At 38.1% G+C, this 27879-nt stretch overlaps 1 long non-coding RNA gene across 1 annotated transcript; it reads left to right on the top strand.

Moving 5' to 3' along the window:
• Positions 1 to 62: 62 nt before the first annotated feature.
• On the top strand, positions 63 to 17740 carry LOC132522466 (uncharacterized). Its single transcript, XR_009541221.1, has 3 exons — positions 63 to 129; positions 15863 to 15926; positions 17691 to 17740. It is a non-coding gene; the product is annotated as an uncharacterized LOC132522466 (long non-coding RNA).
• The last annotated feature ends 10139 nt before the right edge of the window (positions 17741 to 27879 follow it).

Below are 27879 nucleotides of genomic sequence, written 5' to 3'. Positions count from 1 at the left end.
AATGATGTGATTTGCATTGTCAATGATTATTATAACTTCTATGTAGAACTGGCTAATGGAGTGGCAAGGATGGAAGGATGAATAACACATAGGAGGCTACTGCTGTATTCCAGGGAAGAATTTACTTTGGTAAGTGCAATAGGCAAGTCCACAGAGTGACTTGGACTATGGTGGGGTCAGTGGGGATAGAGAGAACTGGATATATTTGAGAAAGTTTTGGCAGTGGACTGAACAGGATTTAATGATGGATTTTGCAAATGGAGGATAAGAAAAATGAAGAGGTAAAGTTTATCTTTCGTTGAATGTCCAACACCTAGAATAATACCTGGCACAAAATGCTTAAAAATTATTTGTTGAATGAATGTATGAAGTTCTTGTCCTGTACAACTAAATCAATGCAGGTGTTATTTACTAAAATGAAAAACACTGGAGAAGTTTTTTGACAGACAATGAGTTTGATATGTCTGTGAGAATTCAGAGTGGACCATTAGAAATATATCTGGAGCTAAGAAAAGAGATCAGAATCCAAGGTATGAGTTTTGGGAGTCACAGATATAATGATGGTATTTAAAGCCAGTGAGCACACACAATGAGAAAAGCAGAGGACTCTAGATTGAGCCTTGAAAAAGTCCAATATTTAGAGGATGGGCAAAGAAAGAGGAGTTTATAAAGAAGACTGACGAGGAGTACCCAAGTAGGGAGGCAACATCCTGGATAGTGCAACATCAAGGATGCGAAGACAGACAGTGATTTAAAAAGGATGGAGTAGTCAACTCTGCTAAGACATTTAGTTATACGAAAAATTTAACGTCCATTAGATTTTTGCAACACTGAAATCCTTGATAACCCCTGTGAGAGCAAGGTTTATGAATGATAGAGGCTGAATAGTGAAGGAGGGGTAAGGAAGTGGGAACCACATAAGTGGCAACTCAATTATGTTACATTTATCTGATTCAGACTCTTACCTAGCATATGCAAATGTTTCTAGAACTCTAGAAACTTAATGTAATGAGATAATATAAGAATGATTATGTGTAGCTTTTATTTATTGGGAAGAACAGCTCTCCACATTTAAAAACCGTTTTTATTTTATTATTTAAAATCAAATCTCAAGAAAAATAAGGATCTATTTATGTTCTAAAACAAAATTTCAGATTTTAAAATATCAATCACGAATGCTATTTTTGTCTATTTTTGATGTTGTAACTTATAGAAAATAATAAAGCGTTAGGGGGTGGAGGAGTAAAAATAGAATGACTGTGGAGCAGAGCACGGCTGCTTATTAGAATGCTTGGCTCAGACTATCACATATGAGAGACATACACTTACTGAATTTTAAAGATTTCTTCATAGTCACTGAGACTATGACAACTAATACACTGACCTCAAAATAAAATACTTCTTACTTAAACCATTTGCTTATCATATAAAGTGCAAAAATAATTTGAACTTTTTTTTAATTCTAGAGTTTCTGAGATTTATTTTACCATGAACTGGTTCAATCAATGGTTGGGAAACTTAACTCTGGAGGAAAAGCTACAATTTTCTACTGCTGAGATTCTAGGAGATGCCCTGGTTCCTATCCTTTCTGTGACCTCTCCTCTCCCTCAAGTCTGTCCCCCTATTTTTTCCACATAAGCTAACTTGTGTTGGCTCCTTGCACTGCCAAAAATTTAACGAATGAATTGTTTTTAGAAGCAGCCAAGAGAAGAAAAACAGAGAGGCTGCATTCTTTAATACTAGCATTTGGGAAAAGGAATCCTAAGAGACTAAGTGACAACATTTGTGTTAAGGTCTAAAATTCCTCACACATACACACCAGATGGAGAGCATGAGAAAATGATCAGGAACTGTGGTGACACTGAAAATGAATTAGTTGAATTGATCTTCATGATAGTAAACTGATATTTACTTCCCTCAATTTAGTTAACTTGTTTAATGACTTCTTAATCCACACTTCTAGTTTAAATTTTCATTTAAATGGAAAGATAAATTTTAAAACCAAACTGTTTCCTCTTAGCCTTATCTTGTGGCGTTTTAGTTCAAGTAAAGGCACATCTATAAATAAGAACAGACAAAACAGAATACACTAAAAAAATCCCTTCAACCATGGTTTCTTCAAACAACATCAAAGAATAGTTAAGGGTTACTGAATCAAAACAACTTTTTTTCTGAAGTTCTACAACAGGAGAAAAATGAATTACCTGAAAGAATTAACCACTCTATTTTACATTCTGCTTGGGTGCAGAATCAAAACAACTTTTTTTCTGAAGTTCTACAACAGGAGAAAAATGAATTACCTGAAAGAATTAACCACTCTATTTTACATTCTGCTTGGGTGCAAACACAAACACACATACACATAACTATCCACGCAAACACACACTCACACATCACACTATTTTAAAGTTTTACTAAAAAATGATTGTGAATAGTCCAACCTTTCTTTCACTTTAATTCAAAAGATTAGGTTGCTTAAACACAGATGGTAAGAGCAGTACTTCACCAAGATCAGACCACACTTGGAATATTTTGCCTAGTTCTGGACTCCAAAATTTGGGCAGACATTGACAAAATACACATGGTTGACGGATTATGTCATGTAAGAACTGATTGATGGGACTAGTGCCATTTAGTCTAAAGAGGGGATATAATAACTATCCTCAAACATTTGTGAGGCCATCATCTGAAAGGTGTCCAGCCTCTCCGGCCCCACAACAGGTACCCCAGGGAAGTGAGGTCCGAGTACACTATTAGGGCCCTCAGATTCTGGAAACACTTGTTTTAAGACTGCAGCACTTAGAGCTGACGGAGACAAATCAAAACTTGTCAAAGCTTGGACCAGTGCTGGTGGCCATCCAAACAAGGTGTTAATCTGAATAGACTACAAGTAAGAATAAATTGAACACAAATGTTGGAGCTCAAATGAGGTCAAAGTTTAAAGTTAAGACAGAGGTGGAGGCCTGGCTTAAAATCGGCTCGATATTTAGAACCAATTATCACTTTGCTGAAATTTGATTTTTATGGTTTCAGAAAAAGGTGGTGAGAGAAATCCCCAAGGTCTTAAAGGAATGCTTGGGCTTTGATGGAATAAACTCAACACTTTTTATAAGTTACTAATTACCAGGCATTTTACATGTATTACTTCATTTAACCCACACCACCATTTTAAGGTCACTTGCACTATTATGACTGTCATCCTCATTCTACAGATGAGGCTTAGCTACTACACCACGCTACCTCTCTACAAGGGATTGAATGATTACATACGACACATGTGAGGAGAACCAGGGCCCTATCCACAGCAGTACAGAAAGAGGCAAGTTTTAAATAACTGTAATTCTCTGTAGAACTTTCTGAAAATGGAAGAAGCTGCCTCAGGATGGAATGAGGTTCCCATCATTTAGTGGGTTCAAGAAGAGCTAAGAGATATGCAGAGAAGTTATGCATTAGGTTAAATAAGAAAGTCTTTAAGGTTTCTTCCCATTTGAAGATTCTAATTCTACAAATGGAGTAAAAGGAGTTAAGTGTTTAATTATTTTAAGCAAAGGAATTAGGTTAAGGTAACCTGGATCCAAATCTTAGGCAGTCTATCCACTGCCAGTTGTTTGATTTTGATCGAGTTACATAACATTCTTAAGCACCAGTGTCCTATCTTTACTGATGGAGAGAACAGTATTGACCTCACAAAGGTGTATATAAAACTATGAGAGACAGTATAGGTAACGTGCTAAGCACAGTGTCTGACACACAATGAGCATCACTAAATGGGAGCTGGAGTTCATACAGTTCAACAAATTACACATGGTTTAAATTTTGTCAACAAACAAGAACTTTCATGACTTTTTCATGATTAAGGAGATGTAAACTCTGGCTTCAGAGTGTCTAATTCATCATAAAAGTTGAACTTGAAGAGATCTGGGGTAACGAGGGGAAGAAAGAAGAAAGAAAATAATAAAAGACAGTAGGCCTTTGTGAATCTTCCCATCACCCATCTTGTTCAGATTCCCTGAGTTACCTAAATGGTAGTTTTCACTGATAAGGTAATCGGATGACACAAAACAATGTGAAACAATGTGGAAGCACCACAACGAGAACCAGAATTCTTCCAGCCAGAAATTAACTATCAGGACTGATACTATATGACAGCAAGATATTTTCAATTTTTTAATAAAAATCTTGTTCCAGGAAGAAATCATCTTATTATTCTATATCAATTTTGATCATCCCTTTTTTAATTTCCTCTCTTTTTTCTTTCCAGGATATCTGTAATCACAGAATCAGCCTTTGCCCTGAATTTTTTTTTTTAAAAAATTGCAACTTGAGGGAAGGGAGCTATAGAGATCTGATACGCAGGAAATATGAAGTAAAACACTTCATTATTAAATACCATAAAAAAAAAAAGAGGGCTTCCCTGGTGGTGCAGTGGTTGAGAGTCCGCCTGCCGATGCAGGGGACACGGGTTCGTGCCCCGGTCCGGGAAGATCCCACATACCGCGGAGCGGCTGGGCCCGTGAGCCATGGCCGCTGAGCCTGTGCATCCGGAGCCTGTACTCCGCAACAGGAGAGGCCACAGCAGTGAGAGGCCCGCGTACCGCAAAAAAAAAAAAAAAAATTACAAAGGAAACAATACAGCAAGCAATTAATCCACTGATGTTAAAGAATTCCAAAAATGCCTGTCTTTGTAGATATTTAAACAAAATCAAATATAATAAGGAAACCCAAGCATCTAGCTGAGAATAAATGTTTAATTTGGAAAGGGGAGCTGGGTAGCAAGTAGTTTTCAGCTACAACTAATTTTAATACGTACCCTAAGATCTCTGGAAAAGATCTAAAGGTACATCCTTGGAATTATACAAAAAGAGTTCAATTTATTCTGTTTGACCATAGTGAACAAATCCAATTCTCAAGCACAGAGGGGCTTCATCCTGATAGGCCTCCAGGGTAGTAGTATGGTCACTGACTTAAGAGGTCTACTTGTGTTGGAATTTTAGGAGAGATGAACAGTTTAGAAACCCTCTTTGGGTGGCTTTAATAGAGTTTATGACTTTAGAGGCTCTCAGTTCAATGGAGATACTATAACAATCCATTATAGTTCATTGAACCTCCTCTGCTCTGTATGTACACTTGGTTATTGTTGAGTTTCTCAAATGAGTGTCCCCAGGGACACTAGCTGGCCCTGCAGACCATTCTCACTGGCCCTGGTCTATACTGACAGGACATAGTTTACTTTTGACAATTTAAAAATCATTATTTAGGGGCTTCCCTGGTGGCACAGTGGTTGAGAATCCGCCTGCCAATGCAGGGGCCACGGGCTCAAGCCCTGGTCTGGGAAGATCCCACATGCTATGGAGCAACTAAGCCTGTGCACCACAGCTACTGAGCCTGTGCTCTAGAGCCCGCGAGCCACAACTACTGTGGCCCGTGCTCCTAGAACCTGTTCTCCACAACAAGAGAAGCCACGGCAATGCAAAGCCCACGCACCACAATGAAGAGTGGCACCTGCTCACTGCAACTAGAGAAAGCCCACGTGCAGCAGCAAAGACCATTGGCCAAAAATAAATAAATAAATAAAAATCATTATTTAATCAAATTGAAAAATTCATAACATTGAAAGAAAACTATAAAAAAAGTATCAAATAGGAATGTGTTTACTTGTAAATACCAAAAATTAATAATAGTAAGTATAGGGACTATAGAAAAAGGAGGGTGTTATTTATCTCACAATCAGAAAGTCAAACCTAGGTATCTAGGGCTAGTGTAGCAGCTAAATGATGGCATCAGGAATCTCGGCTCTTTAAAGTTTTTACAATCCTTAAAAAGAGGCTTCTGAAAAAGGGAACCTTCTGGTACTTGCTTTAGGACTCAACCTAATGATACTAAGATTGATGTACAAAGTTGCTGTGTATTAAGTGTTTTTCACTTTTATATAGTAAAATGAATGTACCACTATTTATTTATTCATTCACATATTAATGAGTATTGGGGCTGTTTCCAGTTTTTATATTACCGACAGTGCTGCCATGAACATTCTTTTCCATGTCTCATATTGTTCTTAAGGACAATTATAGTATTTGTTCATTTTTATCCTCATTATCCAAGGTTTTGTCACCTAGTGGAAACCCAGAGAGGAAAAAAATATATATTTCCATTTACTTCCAACTTAAAAGAAAATAAAACTATGGGGTAAAAAAAGATGCTGTATTCATGGAAACTCTGACATGGTACAAATAAAAAGAAAGACTAATGGTAGCCTGAAAAGTGAAAAAAAATCAAGTGAAAAAAAATCAATCAAGGTAATCTGTATTCTTGTCTTGTGGTTGTTAAGATACAGTCCCATGCTAAATAAATAACCTTATACATAAATATTCTCATAAATATATGAGAATAACCTTGAAATCTTTTCAAACATTTCCTTCTCATTAACTTCTAAGAGTCTTTGGCATTAATGCAAATATGAAGGACTGTCACATTCCCATGCCTGTTCTGCACTTACTGTACAAGTACATCCAGGAGGTCATAGAAACTTGGAAAGTACTTTATTAAACCATAGGAAAACCCTCCTGTTAATCCTAATACAATTTAATGTGCTGCCACTGGTCTTCATTTAATTCAATTTTTTCTTCACTGATTTTTGTTCTATACCATCTACAGTTTTATGAACCTCTGTCATGTGAAATAATTTACATCTGAACTCTCAGCAAGCTCACAGTGAAAGCTTTTCACTTTTATACCTTCCTCCTTAGAGAATGAACAATAAATTAGCTTCCTTAAAGTACCTATGTCCTTAAAGTACCTTGTTTCTTTTTCTGCGGTACGCGGGCCTCTCACTGCTGTGGCCTCTCCCGTTGTGGAGCACAGGCTCCGGATGCGCAGGCTCAGCGGCCATGGCTCATGGGCCCAGCCGCTCCACGGCATGTGGGATCCTCCTGGACCGGGGCACAAACCCATGTCCGCTGCAACAGCAGGCAGACTCTCAACCACTGCGCCACCAGGGAAGCCCGCACACATATTCTTGATTGAATCATTTAGTGGCCTAACCCATTAGAAACCATGGAATTCTTTTTTCCCAATATACAATATTTCCAATCATGTTAGGTTAACAGGAAGGAAGAACCATGTGACTGAATGCCACCAGTATATTGCTAGGGAAAGGGAAACTACTTCTAAGTTGTTGGCATTTAAAAATGTATATTTTCAACAACTGTTAAAAATAAAAGCTAACTTGGGAATTCAAATGTCAAGGCTCCAAGAATGATGCCGCGAGGGAACACAATAACTCTGTTTTCATTACCTTCAGTAGATATTCTCTCAGTCTCTAAAAAGAAAACAAGGTTAGATACCTCAATTTTAGGTAAGACTTAAAAAACTATTGCCTTTTGTTACATTAATTTATACCTACCAGTTGGAAGCAAATTGTGTCAGATGTACTTCAGAAAATCCCATTTCTTTTCATCAAATGTTCATCTTACTGTAAAGGGAAATCAAGAAACTTCTATATATTCATTTTTAAAACACAGCATCCTTTTGAAATTGGGCAATAAGAAAACCAGACATAAACATTCTGAGAGAATTAAATTACCCACTTGTACTGCCTAGTACAAAGTTTTTTGGGTTTTTTTTTTGCGGTACATGGGCCTCTCACTGTTGTGGCCTCTCCCGTTGCGGAGCACAGGCTCCGGACGCGCAGGCTCAGCGGCCATGGCTCACGGGCCCAGCCGCTCCGCAGCATGTGGGATCTTCCCGGACAGGGGCACAAACCCGTGTCCCCTGCATCGGCAGGCGGACTCTCAACCACTGCGCCACCAGGGAAGCCCCTAGTACAAAGTTTTTAATCTTTAATGCTGACATACAGATGGTATTCTCTTCTGTTTTCTTAAGGGTCAGCAACGTAGGTATAATTCTTCCTAAGAATGATATTAAGTTATAAACTTTTGTGATACTCAAAAGTCTTGTACTTGTAATAAGCCTTGCCAAAAAAATAAACACAAAAACAAACCAAACAAACAACAACAAACAGACAACCAGGAAAAAGAAAGGAACATTCACATTTGAGTCCTATTAGAGGGATTTAAACTTTTTTAACTTGATAGTGTTTTGCAGTAGCTAGTGTCCCTCCATTTGATTATCTGAGATAATGTGTAGGTAGGAATTGCCTGTCTCCTAATAATCACTCATTAAATGACAGGTATTGTTACCATTTGTTGAGCACTTATAGTGTACATTATAATTTAAATTTGTCTTTCCAGATACGACTATAGGACACGCCTATTATATCTCAATTATATAAAACAAGAAACTGAGGCTCAGAGACATACACTGCCCAAAGCCTCACAGCCTAAAAGTGGCCCAAAGTCATATTAAAAAGTCTAGAGCCCTAACACAAAAGAGATTTCCCTATACACATCCATGATATGCTGAAAATTAAAATTCTAGGCTATAAAATAAGGGTTTGTTCAAAAAAATCTTACGTTTTCAAGATGATTTTTTTCCCTTAAATATCAAATTCTTTCATTTGGGAGGTGAGATTGAGTCTGGACTTTGGATTCAGATGCGTGAGTCTAAATTCCTGCTCTGCTGCTTCCACTTACTCATTCCGTGACTTGGACAAGAAATAAACCTCTCGGTGCCTTTGTTTCCTGAGGCTAACAATAGTATATCTTTATAGGACTTCTGGGAAGGTTAAAAGAGTTAAGCTATATATCAAGTGCTTAGAGTAGTACCAGGCACATGGTAAGCCTTGAATAAGCATTAGCTATTATTAGGAATTTTTACATTTTGTCTGATGTTTGAGGGACCCAGCTTTTCCCATGCCCCTAACCAGGTGCCTGGTCTGCCTGTTTATAATCCACCTGGAGCACCGATCTTGCATGCAGCCATTTGGTCTTAGCTGATCTACTAGTAGCTGAATATTTTGAGACACAGGAACTCAGGGGCTGTGGAAGATTCATCATCATATTTCAGGAAACTAGAGACTAAAGGTGAGATTAGAAGTGAAAGAAGACAGGAGTTGGGTTGAGGTTGACACTTTCCCAGGGTGGAGAGAAGCAACAGGTGAGGACACGATAAAGAAGGACTTTCAAGACATTTCCTTGAACCTGAGAGTTCCAATGTGACTTTTCACATCCATCCTGAAATTTAGATCCTCTGATACCAAACCTTCCATAGGTGTCTAGTTGTTCAAGCTCTGGAACAAATTCTCATAAAAGTAAAACATTTAATTTATGGTGAAGGAAAAGATTAGGATAAACAAGGAGATGAGGGTGAAAGATGCTAACTTGTTCAATTCATCTGTTCAATCTGTCTGGTAGAACTACGAACCCCTTACCCCCCCACCCCTGTACCCACCCCTCAGGCCACTGTATACAATTAGAAGTAGACTACGGTGGGGGAAAAAACAAAATAATAAGAGGCTTCCTTTAGCTTCTTCAAGGCTGAGTTAGATAGTATCTGTAGGCATTCAAATTTATTTTTCAAGTCAGGTCAGTGGACCAGTGAAGGTAGAAGGTAGATGAAGAGTTAAATTATATAACTTTTCCACCAGCTATCCATGTCAGGCACCCTGACCTCCAACAGCATCTCTCCAAAACACTACTCTTAAAGCACAGGCTCCAATTACTTATTACTTCTGAGAGCTCTAACTCATGGGAGTGATGGACCAACAGAACAAACTGCAAAGGGACACTCTTGCTTGAATTTCTGTTAAGAGACGTGTAAACATCTATGTATCTTGGGAAGAAATACCCTGACTCTGGGTATGTGTAATAAAGCACACATAAGTTCCCAGCTACAGAATCAGAACTATATGTGTGGATGGAGGGGTATTGGTGCAAAGGGACAGGATGGTAAAACCCACTGAGAGAAGAAAGAGACCTTTAGAACTCACAGGAGTTACCTTTCTAGCTGAAGACATCAGAGCACGAGGCCTTCTGAATAAAATAAAGCCTTCTTCTGTTATCTATAAAACCATGATGTTAGTGACATTGTAAGGAGAATATTTTGCTTCAGCACTGCTGATATCAGAATATTTATTACCTTTCTATTATTTATTGACTGTCCCATTTGCTATGTATGCTTGTATATTGGAGGAATACAAGTTGATCCAATAGAAATAATTTTCCAAATTATTGGCACAGCTAAACCCAGGAATGATACAGTACAAAATGATATTAGGAAAACACTCGATTACTGGTATCAAACACTCCCTCTAGCAAGCTTGTAGAAAAAGGGACATTCTATACAGCGAACACAGAAGTGCTTCAGACTATCCACAGATAGAATAAAAACTAATTTCAATTAGAGACTTGAATGAGAAAATGGAAAATTCTCAGGAATCCAAGAAGTATGTCTTCCTTTTACTACAACTGGTTGATTCTTCTCTCTCTAAACCTTGACTGCCTTTGCCTCTCTAATTATTTGGTATAATGTCTGTCTTGCATTTGCAAGTTTCCATGTTCCAGATCCACAGAGAGTGAACAGCTCTCTCTTAGTCCCAACTGCAGCTTCTGGAAACAGAATATGGACATCCCAGCTTGAATCTGATGTGACCTCTGGTCCAGTAGGTTACGGACTGAGAGGAGAAAGTGTTGAAATCACACACATACATGATATCTCTCTGACTTAGGAAAGTGTGCCTTAGAAAAGAGAGGGGGAAATAAATAACTCATTGGCAGAACAGACCAGCTAAAATTGTTAGCAATGACGGTAATGATGTTGTTGTTGGTGGTGGTGATGATGATGATGACATGACGTTTAAGAATTCAAGCACTCAATAAAGTTTCACAAACATATTACCCCTTAACCCTGCAATTTAACTCCTGAGTTTCTATTCAAGACAAATGAATGGACATTCTACCAAAAGACATAAACAAGAATGTTCACAGCAGTTCTATTTATAAACGATGAAACCTGGAAGCAACCCAAATGTCCTTCAACAATACACTGAATAAATTGTGATATAATCACAACGGATGTCTGTAGATATTTAAGAACACCTTTGAAACTATAGGACAATGTCTTTAATCTCAACAATGAATTGGAGGGAAAAAGTTTTCTAAATAATATAAAAGTAATTGATAGTACTTTTCCTCTCTGCCTGGCTCTAAACGTTTTACATTTATTTAGACCTCACAACAGTTTTCACAGAAATTCCATTTTATAGATGAGAAAACTGAGGCACTAATTACTTGCACAAAGAAGTAGTGGGACCAGTATCTGAATCCAGTTGAGACTCAGTCAGAGTTGGGATGAGTTTGGAAGATTTCTACTTTGTACTTCCATCTACAGTTATGGTTTCATCTAGTAGTATGTGACATCATGTGGAGTAAAAAGAGTTCTTATTTTAATACATAAAAAAATCCAAAAGACAGCCAGTAATAACTGGTCTCTCTTTTCCCAAATTATTCCAGACTCAACATAATGCTTTCCTTTCAAGGACTATATGCAGGGTCTTAGGACACAAATGTTTAGGAACAGATAATGTCTCACCCAGAGTCATGGGGAGATGACTGCTATGCCTGGTGGCCACAGGGTGTACCAAGCTGCAATATTCTAGATGCATGAAAACTTATGCATCCTGTCCATTCTACTAGGGACAGATATAATTAAGGAACTAATTAAAGTGCATAAATATAATCATTCTGCTTATTTTAAATTTTCAGATAATAAATATATGGTTTTTCATCAACATACAAAAATATGTATATTATATTTCAGAAAATTTTTTATTTTTGAAAATAGTTTGTGATGTAACTATACATACTTTAAAAATCTGTCAGGAAATAAGGAAATATTTCAAGAAATTGTGTGACGTTACTGATGCTTAGTACTCTCTTTGGGGCAATGCACTGTGTAGTTTCCTACCTGTAATTCTGCACTGCTTTACCATCCACCTCAGGCCCACTCATCTTTCTCTCAGCCTCACACTGACTTAGGCATTCAGCTCCTTTTAGTTGCACTTGAATTGAACTTGGGCTTTTTAGGTCAAAAGACCCACAGGGCATTTAGACCCTTGATGTTGCCAAGATCCTGGGACAGTTTTATGTTAAAAAAGTTGGCATCTCTTCCTCCGCCTTTATGAGCACTACCAAAGAGTCTTTGGGGCTTTCTCCTGGTCCCAGGAGATGGAGGAGAAAATAATCTATCCAACATATACAGACAGGTGAATAGACACAGCTTCATATACATCATGTTTAATGTATTATCAATCACTTTACTTCAAACATTATTGTAAAAGATTGTGCTTAAATAAATTTCAAAATATACACAAAACTGTTATCTATAAACTTATCACCTCTACTTTGGTAAATGTGCCTTCCACTCTCTCTTGCCTCATTCAAAATGTTTCATGTCAAGATACTTCAAAAATATTTGACATCTCTTTTAATTCTGTGTGGTCACTAAATCGAGCAATATTCTATTTCACTTAAGCCCCAAATAATGACCTCTCCAGCCATTATCTTGGAGGGAAGCCACTCAAATGGAATTTTCAAACGTGTGTGCATTGTTAGAAGCCATGTTTTTGCTTCTCACTCATCATTTTAGCCCTCTGGACCATGCACACAATACAAGAAAAACAGGAAAGTCTGCATAAGGCTCGATCAAGCACAACATGTCAGTGGAAATATTTTCAAATTCAAACTACCAATCACTGCTGGATATGACTTGTTGACACCCAGTACCATCCCTGCCTTCTGAGCTCGCCTCCTGGGCTTGCAGGAGTATAAAGCCTGCAAACTACATTTCCAGATTCTTTTGCCAGCAAGGATCCAGGGAGAGTCCTTCAGTGAGAGAAGCTTGTGTGAGAGCTGGAAGGCAGAAAAGAAAGAGAAACCCTTGTTCTCGGGTTGCAGTTGGGGCAGGTGTGGTCTGGTCAGAGGGCTCAGGAGCTTTTGCCCAAGGCTTTGGGTCATTTCCTGAGATGTACGCGCGTTCGTTGCTACAGGCATCTGAGACTGTTGGCCCAGCTCCTCTCAAGTTCTGCCCTTTCAGATTCCCTACATTACACCTCCTTTCTACAGTAAAGACCTAGGGTGTTTTTTACTTTCCTGACCCAAATCACTTACACATCAAACAAATACACAAATGTTCAAACAACAATTCAAATTATGATTTTCCTTTCACATAGACGGTACTGCACTGCTACAGAATTACACTCACCGTGCTGTACATAAGGTCCTCAGGACTTACCCTTCTTCTAACTAAAAATCTGAGCCCTTTGATCTGCATCACCCCACTTCCCCTGCCCCCCAGGCCCTGGCAACCATCATTCTGTTCTCTGTTTCTATAAAATCAGCTTTTTTTTTTAAGAGTCCACATATAAGTGATACCATATAATATTTTCCTTTCTCTTTCTGGCCTATTTCACTTAGCATAATGCGCTCCAGATTAATCCATGTCGTTAATAATATATTATATACTTGAAAGTTGCTGAGAGTAGATCTTAAGCATTCTCATCACACACACACACACACACACACACACGAAAAAGAGTTAGCTATATTAACTACATGAGGTATGGATGTGTTTATTATCTTGATCTTGGTAATCATTCTGTAATGTGTGTGTGTCTGTGTATAAAATCATTATGTTGTATACTTTAAATATATGCAATTATATTTGTGATTATTCCTCAAAAAAGTTAAAAAATAACTTTCAGTTCACAGATTTCACAACACATCTTCATCCAAACTCACAACAATCTTACAAAATTGATGTAGTTGGTATTAGTGGTCTTATTAGTGGTCTTACATGAGGAAACTTAGACACTTCTAGGCCACACTGAATGCATGCTTCTCTCCTTTTTCAATGCCTAACCAGATTAAATGATAAAGTATATAAGATGCAATGCAAGGATCCACCTGCAATTTCATCTAAGCTCTAACTTTTAACCTTGTCTTTGTGAGCATTCCCCATAAGGTAGAAGCCCTCTTAACTGACCTTCCTTTAAGTGGCCCACTGGGTTCACATTAATTAACAATTTCCATTTCCATCAGTAGTGTCTGATATGATTGCACACTGAGTGATCCCAGCTAGTACGAATCCCACAAGTTAAGTTTATCAACAATCAGTTGTGTTTATTCCCAACCTTGTTTTACCAGCTGCACCCGCTATTAGACTTATGCAATTCAATAAATATTACATAAATAATTACATTGTTAGCAAATATTTATAGAGAAGTTCCTATGCTCCTGGCACTGTTCTATATACTTTATATAAATTAATCCACTTAACAACCATCCTATGTAGTAGACAGTATTATTATCTCCCTCTTAGAGGTGAGAAAACTGAGGCCCAAAGAATCTAGGAAACTTTTCCAAAGTCATACAGATAGTAAGTTGCAGATTTAAACACAAACAATCTAACTTTAGAATCCATGCTTGCTCTTAACCGCTATGCAAATAAGAGTTCAAAAGGAAAGAGTTATTTCTATTAAGACTAAACCACAAAAGCTCATAAAGAAATGTTCATAGCAAAATTATTTATAATTGTCAAAAGTGGAAACAGTTCAAAACACCATCAACTAATGAATGGATAACAAAGTATGGCTTATCTGTACAATGAAATAGTATTCATCCATAAAGGTGCAGGCAATACAGACACATGTTACAATATGGATGAATCTTGAAAACATGCTAAGTGGAAAAGCCAGGCACAAACTCCAATCATATAAAAGTTATGACTCCATTTATTCAAAATGTTCAAAATAAGCAAATCCATAGAGGTAGAAAATAGACGGGTGGTTGCCTAGGGCTAGGGATTTAGGGACGAATGGAGAGTGGTTGCTAATGGATATGGGAATTCCTTTTTGAAGTAATGCATATCTTCTAAAATTGACTGTGGTAATGGATGTATAATTCTTTGAATATACTAAAAACTACTGTATTAGGGGAAAAAACCCCAATTAATTGCTTTGGAAAGGCTTTAAATAAAGGTGACCTGCTAAGAGAAATATCAATACAGTGGAAATACAATGCAAAAAAGACTTGGGAAAGAAAACATAAAAAATCTATAAGGACTCTGCCACTGGAATATTTCAAAAGTATTCTTACCTCTTGCTTCATTTTAAAGAAGCTAAAACTGGAAATAATAAACATTGTATTACAGATGTGGGTAATACAAAAAATAAAAGTCAAGTCCTAAAAAGCAATGCATGAAGGACTGGGGGAGCCCTGAAATGGGGAAGCATGGGAAATCAGGAAAGGTTTCACAGAAGGGGTGACACTGAATGTCTTCTGAACAGTGTTCACGAAACCCTGAAAAGTGCAGATGGTTTTTCAAACAGGAGCATGAAAGTCATGTGATCAGAATATGGTTAAAAGCTCTTATGTGCCTGGAACACGAGGCAGGTGCAAGAGAAGGAAAGAGGAAGGAAATGCAAATGGAGAGGTAAGTCAGGGCAAAGATGTCTTACTAAGGATTATACACCTTATTTTGTCAGTCCAGGAGATCCAACAAAGAGGTTTACATGAGGATCAAGCAGTGATGCAAACCTGCATGCATTAAAGAAACAGGAGGTTCTGTCAGCAATGCAGACTGATTGGAGGGAAAACAATGGAGGCACAGAAACCAACTTTGTGGCTATTCACTATCAAAGCAGGAAATGCTGAGACCCAAACCACAGCAGTGACTATGAAGACAGAGAAGAGAGGATGTGTTGGTATCTTTATATAGAATAGAAAGAGCTGAGTGACAAGAACAGAGGATAAACTCCATGAGGACAGGAAGCAGGTGGTTTTGCTAACAATTTTACCCCCGGAGCCACAAGTGTTCAATATTTATGAAGTAAATAAGTGACTTCTGAATGTGAAGGGGGGAAAGAGAAGGATGATCATTTTCTTCATTTTCTAGTATTATTTTCTAGGTTTGATGATGAGATCTTCAAATGGAAATGAAGATTGCAAGAGAGAGATCTCAAAGGGGAAATGGTAAGTCTGGTGGGACAGTTTGGGATTGAAGTACCTGAAAATAAGAAACTGGTGAACATGTACAACATACAACTAACTGAAAATATGGGACTACAGTTCCAGAAAGAAAGGAGGGCTGGTGGATATAAATCTCAGGAGGCCTTGAGGTAAATGACAGATAAAACCGAGAGAATGAATGAGCTCGAACCAGCTAAGTCTTCAATGAAAGAGAGAACGTTAGGGGTGGTAGCTTGAAAAGCTAAGGAACAGAAGACCAACCAAGGCATGTAACCAAAAGTGGGGTCTGGCTGCTCACCGCTCAAACGCCAATAAAGAGACCAGGTTGGTGGAAAGGCAAGTTTGCTTTATTTTGGAAGCTGACAACCGGGTCAGGGGGGGTGCTGATGCCTACCCCTGCCCCCCGCCCGGACAATCAGGGGGCAAGAGCTTTTATAGACAGAGGAAGGGGCCGCATGCAGAAACAATACAGTCAGCTCTGACAGTCATCTTGAAATTGGTCATCGGTGGTCTGACCAGCATCATCTTGATCGTTTTAGGTACAGTTAGTCTTCAGTTCCAGAGTCAGTTTGTTCCCATTTCTTTGAAGCCAATTCTCAGAATTGTGGCAGCCTATGTCATGGCTACAGCCTGGTCATCATGTAGTTAACTTCTTCTACCTGGTGGGAGTTTCAGTATCTATAAGACAGCTCACAGGATATGGCTCAGAATATTATCTACTGCCCTTAAGGAGGAACTAAAGGTCCTTGACTATGCTCAATGACTAAACTATTATTATTTGGTCTCTTTTGACTGTCTTCCTGTTTCTGCATTTTCTCACTTCTCTGATTAAACTTATTCTTTGGCTAAAGTTTTTCCACAGACAAAAGCAGGCTGAGGACATGGGGGGTGGGGGGGTAGGACCATAGGGTCCTGCTCCGTTTCAGGCAGACTGTAGAGGAATGCTCACTGAATTAGTGCGGGATGATGTGAGAAATTTTGAGAAGAGTGTTAATATTGGGGTTTCTAATCCTGAAGGCAAAATTAGGATTCTCTGCATCCACTCAAATCTACATGGTAGAAAAAAGACTTGTATTTATTTATCATTCCAATCATGACAACTCATTACCAAATATCAGGGTTAATCCAATTCTTGGATTTGAGAACCCACTGAATAAATTCCGAGTCATCATCCATCAGGAGTATCCTCAGCTAAACGGTTAGATTTTTTTTCTTTCCAGATGATAAGTTTGCTGACCTTATATTAAAACAGTGCCTACCGTAAAGCATCATTTTTTGAGATTTTCATGTTAAGTTAGAAAACAATTCAGTAAAAAGACTAGCCTCTTTGCAAATTAAATCATGATGACCAGCATGTATCCACAGAAACAAGAATATAACTGCAGTAAAGAAACACACTGTCAGACATGTTTCAACATAAGGAGATAAAGATGGGCTCAGAGAATGGAAGCTAGAAAAGGGAGGACCAAAGGACAATGAAGTTCAGCTTCTCTCTAGGCCAGGCCTAAGGGAAAGTCCATTGCTTCCAGGTATCCATTCTCATCCTGTAGACAGAAATAGTTTTGAGGTAGGGAGGAATAATTCATCACAATGCCTACAATCGCGCTCAAGATCATGCAATTTCCTTCATTATTATTTGATGCCTTCCAGCCAAGTTCTTTACCTGTAATTGTTTCTGGAAGGACCTGCCCATGTCTGGTAAGTTTCTGGTGAGGCTCTGCAGCATCAACCATAATCTCCTTCTCTAACTTTAACATCTTTCCGTAGGAATACACAAATCTAAAAGCAGCCGCACTCCACCTCATGTCCAAGTTGAGTCATCTGTTCTCAACATCAGTAGCCTAAGAGAACAGTCATTCGTCAAACAATTTTCTTGGCTGTCTACTATGTGTTAGGCATTGTGTCAAGTGCTTTGAATACTGGATACATCAGAGATTAAAAAAGAAATCGCTCCTCCCTCATGGAGATCAGTGAGAAAGAGAGACAAGGGGGGAAAAAGGATTAATTAACTTTCATATTGTGGTAAGTGTCAAATCAAAAGCTGAATCCACTCCACACTCACTGGCCCTTCACTGTTCCTCAAACATAGCAGGCACATGCCCACCTCAGGGCCTTTGCATTTACAGTTTCCCTGCCACTGTCTGGAATGATCTTCCCCCAGTTATCTGTATCATTCCCTTTCTTCCTTCACATCTTTATACAAATGTCATCATATCAGGGAGGACTTTTCTTACCATACTACTTAAAATTGCAATTTTCACTCCTGAACTTTTCAACCCTATTCTCTGCTTTATTTTTCTGCAAAGCATCTACCACCTTCTAGCATACTATATAATTTGATTATTTTATTTTCTATACTAGAATGTAAACTACTTTTGATTAGAGATATTTGTCTGTCATATGAATTGATTTATCCCATGTCTAGAATAGCTGCTGGCACATAATCGATGCTCTTTCTAAGACAGATAAAGTGAGAGTAAAGAAGGAACAACTAGATTGGGGTGAGGATCAGAAGGCTTTGCTGAGAAAGTGATATAAAGAATAAAAAAGAGCTAGCTATGCAAAAAGAAGCGGTAGTGCTTTCAAGGCAAAGGCCCTGAGGCAGGGAGAGGACAACAAGGTGAGGACCTGAAAAAAGGCCAATGTGAAAAAGTATAACGGGAGAGGGGCTGGTGGTCTGGGGCAGGGTCCTAGAAGTAAGCAAGGGACAGATGATGCAATACCTTGAAGGTCAGGATAAGGAAAATAGATGTGCAAAGAGAAGGATTGCAGGGAGAAAGGAAGGGAAGTAGACAAACCCTGACTGTACTATGAAAGCACAGATTGGAGGAGGCAAGAATGAAAGGATAGAGGGCCAGTTAGGAGACTGTTGAAAATTCCAGGCTCAAGATGAAGGTGACCTGGACAAGCACACACCAGTGGAGATGAGAGAACTAGAAGAATTTAAGAAATGTTTGGGAGATATAATTGACCACATTTGCTGATGGATTCTACCAAGGCATAAAGAAGAGTGTGGAATCGAGAATGACTCCTGGGTTTCTAACTTAAGAATCAGATTTTAGCATCAGCATCTAGAGATTCCAGCAAGAATAAATTGCTCTGACTGTCCTGTAAAATGAAAGGGACATAAACGAGATCAACCATTTGTTAAATGTATTGAACATCTTCGAAGTCTACTGTCTAACTTCATTAAGTCTAAGTTAACTTGCGTTTCTATTTTAATCTAAAGATTTCATTGAGTTTAAGCTCACAGCCCATAGATAGTGTAGTCTGTCAATGTCTTTTATTCTACTGAAAGGAAAGATTAAATGTTCAATATGTGTTCCTTGCTTCCTCTTTTATTTTGTATACACTCGTTGCTTTACTGATGCTATTTCATTCTTCCTTCTCAGCAACCCTGTTGTGTCTATATTATTATTACTTAAGAGAAAACCAAGGCTCTAATATTTGCCAAATATCACTGAGCTAGTAAGCGTTGGAATCAGGATTCAAATCCAGGCATGCTCATTCCCAAACTGCTTTTTCTTTATACTATGCTACTTCTGATGGTTTGAATTATTTGAAATTCAAAACAGCAATTCATCCCCACATTCCTGCCATTTTACCTTCAAATGCATTATTTCATTATTTTCACAGTACTTTTATTCACATTTAGATTAAGATTAAAATAGTTGTTGGGTTTTCCTGGGGGAATGCCACCTGGACTAGGTGGAAAAGCAGCAGAAAGCTAAGGATAAACCTACCCTGAGATTAAAGATTGACTCTGAGTCTGATGATCCTTTTATAAAAAAATCTAGAACAGACTGTGGCTTATTTATGAATCAAATCACATAGGACAGTACCATCTTATTAAAGAATTTTCTCCCATGATCTGATTATAAAAGAGGATCTCTCTATTGTCATTTAAATAGGGCACTTTAATTAGGAGCAAATGATATTTTATCACCTTATTTTCATCTCTAATGTCTAAATGTCTATAAAAAGATATCTGATTGGAATATAATAGCTCTTAGCCGTGGGAGCATTCGCTGTTTATAGGGTTATTATAGCTTACACATACGAAATAAAGGAGAAAAGAGTTCCTTTCTTCATTTGACTTGGGATATAGTGTCATCTGATTCCATCCCTTTAGATTTAAATGAAAATGTTCAAATTCAGAAACACATGGTGTAATAACAATGTCTGTCATTAACATAATGCATATCTTAATTCTTTACCTAAATTCTATAAATGTTTAGTCTGACCAAAATGAAGCAAAATTAATAGAAAACTGTGTCTTGAGCTGTCTCCAAATTTGAAAGTTCCATCAATCAGTTAACATTTCACTTTCTTTTTACATGCTTGTATTATGAATGGTATAGAGAACCTTAATACACATATTAATTTTTAAAATGCATATTAATATTAAAACAAAAACACCTGGAACCCTGGATACTGATCATAATATGCATTATTCATTGAACATAAAAGATTATATGTGAAATAATTTATGCTTGTGTTGTCTTAAATGACACCTGAACTAACATCCCTTTCACAAGTGCAGGCTGGGGGGAGGGCAGGAAAGATTACTTTATTATCATTATTATTTAAATAACAAGTAGTACTTAAATTACCAAAATAAAATAAGGCATACAAGCATATAATATTGTTTGGGGGCATCATAAATGTATCTTAATTATAACATAATAACTAAGAAAACATAACAATGGGCTTCTAGTAGTTTAAAATTATATTGCTATTCTAATTCATCTGATTCTTCTAAATAAAATTTAAATATGTGAAAAAATTGCTTCACGTTCCTAAAAGATGTGCAAGTATATATTATTCCACAAGGTGGTGCAAGCATGCCATGAGTTGTTCTTTTGTTCTGGCTCAAAACATGCTTTACTTTTTTAATCCTCTTTATTCCGTGATCATGGTGTTTTCTGTTATAGAGTTCACACTTCAAAGTGCCATCTTTTTCTTAGGCAGTGCTTGCTGGTACACAAGCTATTCATGTGACATGCAAAAGGACAATGGAATCAGAGCAATTTTAAGCAAATAAAATTGCAAACCTATTCAATAACCTCTTCTGAGAGACTACAGTTATCGCTTTGACTTTATTGTTCTGGACTCTCTCTGAATCCCAGTGCAGCAAATGGTTTGCATTTGCAGTTTTAAAACATATTCTACCAAAGGTATTTAGAATATTCTCCTTCACTTGTGTCTCAGGTTAATATCGATTATGTTTCCTAGTACCTACAAACCACAGGTCCTCAGAGGCATTGTGATATGAAGTGACCAGAAGAAAGGTACTTTTCTCTACTGTCAAAAAACCCATGTTTGTCCCAGCTAAGGGGGATAAAGTGCCTAACATCCCTCTTTTAGAGAGTGATTCTTTTTTTTTTTTTTTTTTGCGGTACGCGGGTCTCTCACTGTTGTGGCCTCTCCTGTTGCGGAGCACAGGCTCCGGACGCGAAGGCTCAGTGCCCATGGCTCACGGGCCCAGCCTCTCCGCGGCATGTGGGATCCTCCCAGACCGGGGCACGAACCCGTGTCCCCTGCATCGGCAGGCAGACGACTCTCAACCACTGCGCCACCAGGGAAGCCCCAAGAGTGATTCTTTTAGGTAAAATATTACCTTCTGTACTCGCTCTTCTTTAAAAACACAAACTCTTCTGTTAGGGTAACACTAAATCTCTAGCATCTCCCACTTACCAGCTGTGTGACGCTAGGTGAATTACTTAAACTCTCTGTGTTTCAATTTTCCCATATGAGAAACAGAGGAAAGAGTAGAAGCCATCTCATATAGTTGTTCTGAAAATGCATGTATGAATAATTCACATAAAACATCTTGCTCAGGACCTGGCATACAGCAAGGACCCAACAAACAGTAGCTATTGTGATCATGGCATTTTTCTTAAGAGATCTTTTGTTCAGTGACTGCAATAGGGCAATGGAAGATGAGAGAGAGGCAGTAGAAGACTGAAAAGTAAATTCTGTGTGGCAGTTTTGTTCAGTAGTGACCTGTGTGCTATGATGTTCCTACATTGCTATGACTTCCGAAAATCTCAGTGAAGCCCCTCTTAAACTCCCATTTTGAGGTCGGTTAAGTTTCCTCTCTTCAGATCCTACCTGCACCTACTCAGTAAGAAGCCTGAACTCATCTAGAAGAACCCTGTCTTTCTATTCTTTCTATGACCCCTCTCCCCAATCTACAATTCAACCAACAGCCTCAAAGGTCTCTGAATTCTGCAGGCACTCAGTAAATGCCTGCCAGCTCAGGCATTTCTATTCAACATGCACCAATAGCTAAGAAGGCTTTTGTCTCCCAGTCTCTGCATATATCCAAACCAGTATATAACGTCAACCCTAGCAGATAGTCTGTATGCTCACATCTCAGTATTAGTGCTGTCTCACTGGGTGCTAGCTGTTAACTTTACCAAATAGGGGCCATTGATTAGCCTTATTAAGAAGCCAGCTGTATCCTCCAGAGCTACAATAACTTGGAAACTTGGATTTACTATATTGTTACTCTTTTAAATAGGGGCAATATGTTACAGTACCATGGAAGGGGGATTTCATTTTCATGTCTTTATAAGATACTTCATATAATTAAGCGAAACAAATAAGCAAAAGAAATAAACCTATGTTAGACTCAGCCTCCTGATTTTTGAGCAAGAAAATAAATTCATAATGTTATTTCTTGCATGATAATTTTAAAAACATGTAAGAACAATGGTAGAAGAAATTTAACTGCTGACGTTACATAATTAAAGTGGTGACACTACTGTAATCTGAGATGAAACCTGCCCAGTGAGACTGACCATTACACGTGCTATTTCAGGGCTCTGGATAGGGAACTGGTGCAAGTCTTGCCAACTTAAGTGGTAAAACACTCTAGACCTGCACACAGTTCTCAAAGTATGATCCACGGACCTTTGGAGTCCCCAAGACTGTTTAGGGGGTTCACAAGATGAAAGTTATTTTCATAATATAAAGACATCGTTTGCCCTTTTCATTCTCACCTTGTCACAAATGTACTGTGGAATTTTCTAGAAACTATATCATATGAGTAATGGCATCACTCTGACAGTTAACGACTGTGCTTGTGTATTCTCACATTTTAGAAAGTTTTCAGGGCTTCCCTGGTGGTGCAGTGGTTGAGAGTCTGCCTGCCGATGCAGGGAACGCGGGTTCGTGCCCCGGTCCGGGAGGATCCCACATGCCGCGGAGCGGCTGGGCCCGTGAGCCATGGCCGCTGGGCCTGCGCGTCCGGAGCCTGTGCTCTGCAGCGGGAGAGGCCACAGCAGTGAGAGGCCCGCGTACCGCAAAAACAAACAAGCAAACAACCCCCACCCAAAAAAAAAAAGTTTTCAGTTTTAATTTCTAATGTAAATATTGCTAGACATAATTTATATAAACTACAAAAATCTACATAATCTTCATAATCTATATGAAGTTCTTTGAGGTCTTCAATAATTTTTACATGTTCCTTTTTTTCTGCTAAACAATAAATTTTTTCTCTACTTCTTGTACTTACATAATTAACATCTGTCTTGGTAAATTTCCTTCAAAGAAGCTTCTACCTCTTATTCTATAAGATCCATCATTTTAAATCATTCCCATATTGACAGTTGTTTCTAATATGTGCTATTTTCAATAACAGTAAACATTCATATTTACATGCTTATTTCTCTAGGATAAATTCCACTAAGTAAAATTTTTTAGGGCAGAGAAATGAATTTAGTTAAGCTTCTTGCTATAAATCAGAAAATGGATTTCCAGAACGAGTGTACCAGCTTCACTCTCTCCACCATCAATACAGGACAATTCTGTCAGACTACACTCTCAGCAGTTCTAAGAATCTACCTATTTTCTTGTCATTCCAGTTTGATCAGAAAAGTATGGAATGGGAATTCCCTGGAGGTCCAGTGGTTAGGACTCTGCACTCTCACTGCCAACGGCCCGGCTGGGGGACTAAGATACCATAAGCCGCGCGGCGCAGCCAAAGAATAAAAAATTAAAATAAAAATAAAGCATTTAGGGCTTCCCTGGTGGCGCAGTGGTTGAGAGTCTGCCTGCCGATGCAGGGGACATGGGTTTGTGCCCCGGTCCGGGAAGATCCCACATGCCGCGGTGCGGCTGGGCCCGTGAGGCATGGCCGCTGAGCCTGCGCGTCCGGAGCCTGTGCTCCGCAACGGGAGAGGCCACAACAGTGAGAGGCCCGCGTACCGCAAAAAAAAAATAAAATAAAGCATTTAGCACAGTGCCCAATTCATAATAACTGGTTAATATATAGCAACAACTACCATTATTATTTTTAAAAAAGGGAAAAAAAGCATGGGATCACATTGGTTTTCTCAATTTTGATTTCTTTGATTACTAATGAGGTCAAACGTTTCTTCATATTTTTTTTTATTAGCCATCTGAATATCTCTTCTTGTGAACTGTCTGAACATGACTTCACGCCATGTTACTCTTAACACAACATGTCAAGACATTTTTATAAGCAGAGCATTCTGGTGTAGTAAAGAAAAGGGTGTTTTCAATTAGCCAATATAAACTATGAAGATGAATACCGTTTATGTAACCCAAATTTTAGACAAAAGCTTTATCTCCAAATTTGGAAATAAAGTAAAAAAAAAAAAAACTTAAACACTTTATGCTGATCATTCTCCATTTGCCCCCAGATCTATTCTCTGTCCATCTCAGCCCTGCTTCGTGCCCTGGGAGGCTGACCTCTACAAAACGCATCACCTACTCTCCCTGGCTCTCATGCTCCTGATTGGGTCTGGCCAAGAATGTTACCAACAGGAGGTCATAGTGCAGGAAGAGAGAGGTTAAAGTATTCAGTCCTGTCACCTCTTTCCTGCTTTCACTCAGTTCTGGTGTGGCTACTTAGACCACAGCTTCTGTTAGCACCTCCTCTTCCTGGTTCCAGCTCTCAGCTGGGCTCAGTAACTCTTGTTTCTGCCCCTGACCCCTTGGCCTGCACAGGTAATGGCTTCCTCTTCTTGTTAGTCCAAAGGTGCCTCAACCACACTTGGGTCTTTTAAATCTGGCTGCACTTCTCTAAAGAGTAGCTGCATTAAAACATTTCTTAAACAGCACCACTGAATGTGTTTGGTTTTTGCTGGAACTCTGAAAGATACACTAATTAAATTCACTATTCAATTTATATTTAAGACTGTCTCTGATATTTCATTTATCAGAAACATCTTATTCGGTGTTAGCTGAGTATTTACTTTGAATCTGGCCCGGTGGTAGGGTCTGAAGTCACATGATTCACATAAACGTGCCCTTCCTAATTTGGGCACGTTTTTTGTTTAAAAGTTAAAACCGTTAACATTCTCCAATTTCCACAGCATCAAATGAGATGACATTTAAACTCTCCATAACCTACCTCTTTCTTACCTATCTGATCTGAATCTCCAGCTCCTTAATCGTGCCTGTCTACCTCATAGAACCCGTCTCTGTCTACTGAATATGTCAAATTTCTTCCCCACCTTCAAAGCATGTTCATGAAGTTCTTTTTTTCAGTTGCTAGGACAATTTCACATTTTTTTCTCCCTAAACTGACCTAATGTTTAAAGTACTATTCTTTTCCTACCTTCTCTTTCAAGTTTTAAACATGCAATGGTGGTTTTTCTCTTATATTTTTCATCTCTAGCTTTAATTTGGCCTTAATCAAGTGCAGTATCATGTTTCATGCTTATATCTTGGGTGTCTTTAAAGTTAGAGAATGAGTTTTTTTTATATGCTTTACCAAATTTGATATGATGTTGAGCATATAACAGTTGTTCACAAAGACCTTTTTAGCTATTGTGAGAAAGGAGTTAGTCAATATATAAAATAATAAAATAGGAATAGAAAATGTAAATTATAAGAATAAATCAGTATTCAGCAGAGAATTTAAGGGAGTAAATTCTGACTTAGTGTAGTATAACATCAAGTATATGATTTAATTTTCAAAGATACATGAGCTGATAATTTAAAATAATTGATAAAAGGGAAATTCTCCAGTCCCCAAATACAGTTAGAATCACACAGGTTATGGATGTGGTTATTCATATGGAAATTGACTAACATAATCTGGAGGCTATTTTAATAGAATTATGATTTTGAGACTTAAGTGAGACCCATCATGAAACTACAGTAGCTAACATATCACAAGAAACCTAGGCCTAAGATTTTTCCTTCAAATTCCAGAGCACACATCTGTGTGTGTTCAGAATATGGAGGTTACAAGAGTCACACAGTCACCACTGAATCCTGACTCAGGTCAGATTCCAGAAGATGCTACAACCAGAAGCCTCTGCAGCTGCTTCCTAACAATTTCCTAAGCAGCTCTCACAGCTGCATAGTAAAATGTTGGAGGGTTCAGGGGAAGCACAGCTGTGCTCCCAGACACAGCTGTGCACCAGAAAAATTACTGGGTGGGGCTATACTTAGCAAATGCCACCCATTGTTATAGACCCCAACTAATGGGACCTGGTAACTTTGGTTTGCACGAGCACAAATATACCTTTGAGGTTAGTAGCAAAGGGCATAAACCCACAAAGTTGTATTATGAGCTAGTGTTTTGTTCAGCTTCAGAATAGAGAATTAAGTGCATTTTCTCCTTCCCAAACAATACCACACACACACACACACACACACACACACATGCTCTATTTTGTTTTGTTTCTTTGTGGAGTTAATCTCACTGGATTATCACTTGAAATGACACTAGTTTGAGTCTGCATTGACCCTGAAGGAAGCTTTACACATTGATCAGTTATATCAAAAAAAAGGGGGGGTAGGAAGAAAGCTTAATCCTTCCACGTATGTAGCCAAGAAAGCACAATCTAAAATTGTGCAGATAATAACCACTAACTCGGCCTTTAAGTAACAGCTAACTTTTCTGGAGAACTCTTGAATCAACACTGATTCAGCAAAATATTTATTGTGTGTCTACAATGTACAAGGCACTCAGAAACAAGTCTTAGATTTTTTTTTTTTCCCATTGATGAAAAGAAAGAGCACTAAAAAGAAGACTGGTAAAAATACTTCTCTTACATTAGTGAATTTAAAAGCTCAATCTGTGAACTTTATGAAAAGATACCTTCCAGATTAATTTTTACATGTTTTAGCTATTTAGGCTTTCAGTTAACAAACTTGCAGTTCATATCTGTGCTGCTACTAGTGCCAAAAAAAAAAATCATAAATGGTACACCTGAAGTTTTGGAAAGTTTAAAAGAAATACTTACAGATTTAATTTATTCTGGAGCCTGCACTTTTAAAAGCAGTAAAACAACTAGTGTTTCCTTCATGAAAGAATCCCAAACATGTGACGAATGTTAATGATTTTTTTCAAAATCTGTTTGATGTGACAACTTTAATCACTAATTAATACGTGTGTAAAATGATATATATAAGTCAAAGGATATAAATGTTGAAAAAGTAAATGGAATACTGGATTAATAAGATTTAATAATAAAAGCAAAATAACATTTACCTCTTTTCTATCTGGCAACTATTCCCCATCGTCTCCTAAAATGCTATTTGGCATTCACCTTGCCTAAAATTAGTGTCATGACAGTTATTGGATTTATCATGCTGATCTGTGTACCGATGCCTCATTTGGTCTTTATGCAAGGTGCATGAATAGTGCTAGGTAGGAAGCTGGCTATGTGAGACTGCAGAAGAGGTCTATGTCAGGATTAACCTATCAGTAGCTGTGCGAAAAAGTATGCAGAAGGTCTTGCAGATCAAAGCAATTTTTTAAAAAGACTGATAGTAACTAGTAAAAACTCCGGTTACACACCCAAAGAAAGCATTCATTTGGCAGTGCCTACATTTTATATCTCAATTGACATTAGCGTTTTTTCTCTATTCTGTACCCACTTTAGGTAGTGCTGTCATTATGAGTTCATCAGCCATTACATTAACAAAAATATTCTTTCCTGCTTTTTCCTGGCATAGGCTTCTTCCT

This window comes from Lagenorhynchus albirostris, chromosome 6 (assembly GCF_949774975.1).
Source record: "Lagenorhynchus albirostris chromosome 6, mLagAlb1.1, whole genome shotgun sequence".
Classification (NCBI taxonomy): domain Eukaryota; kingdom Metazoa; phylum Chordata; class Mammalia; order Artiodactyla; family Delphinidae; genus Lagenorhynchus; species Lagenorhynchus albirostris.
Note: the sequence above shows the minus strand (reverse complement) of the source record. Positions and strands in the feature narration are given on the sequence as shown.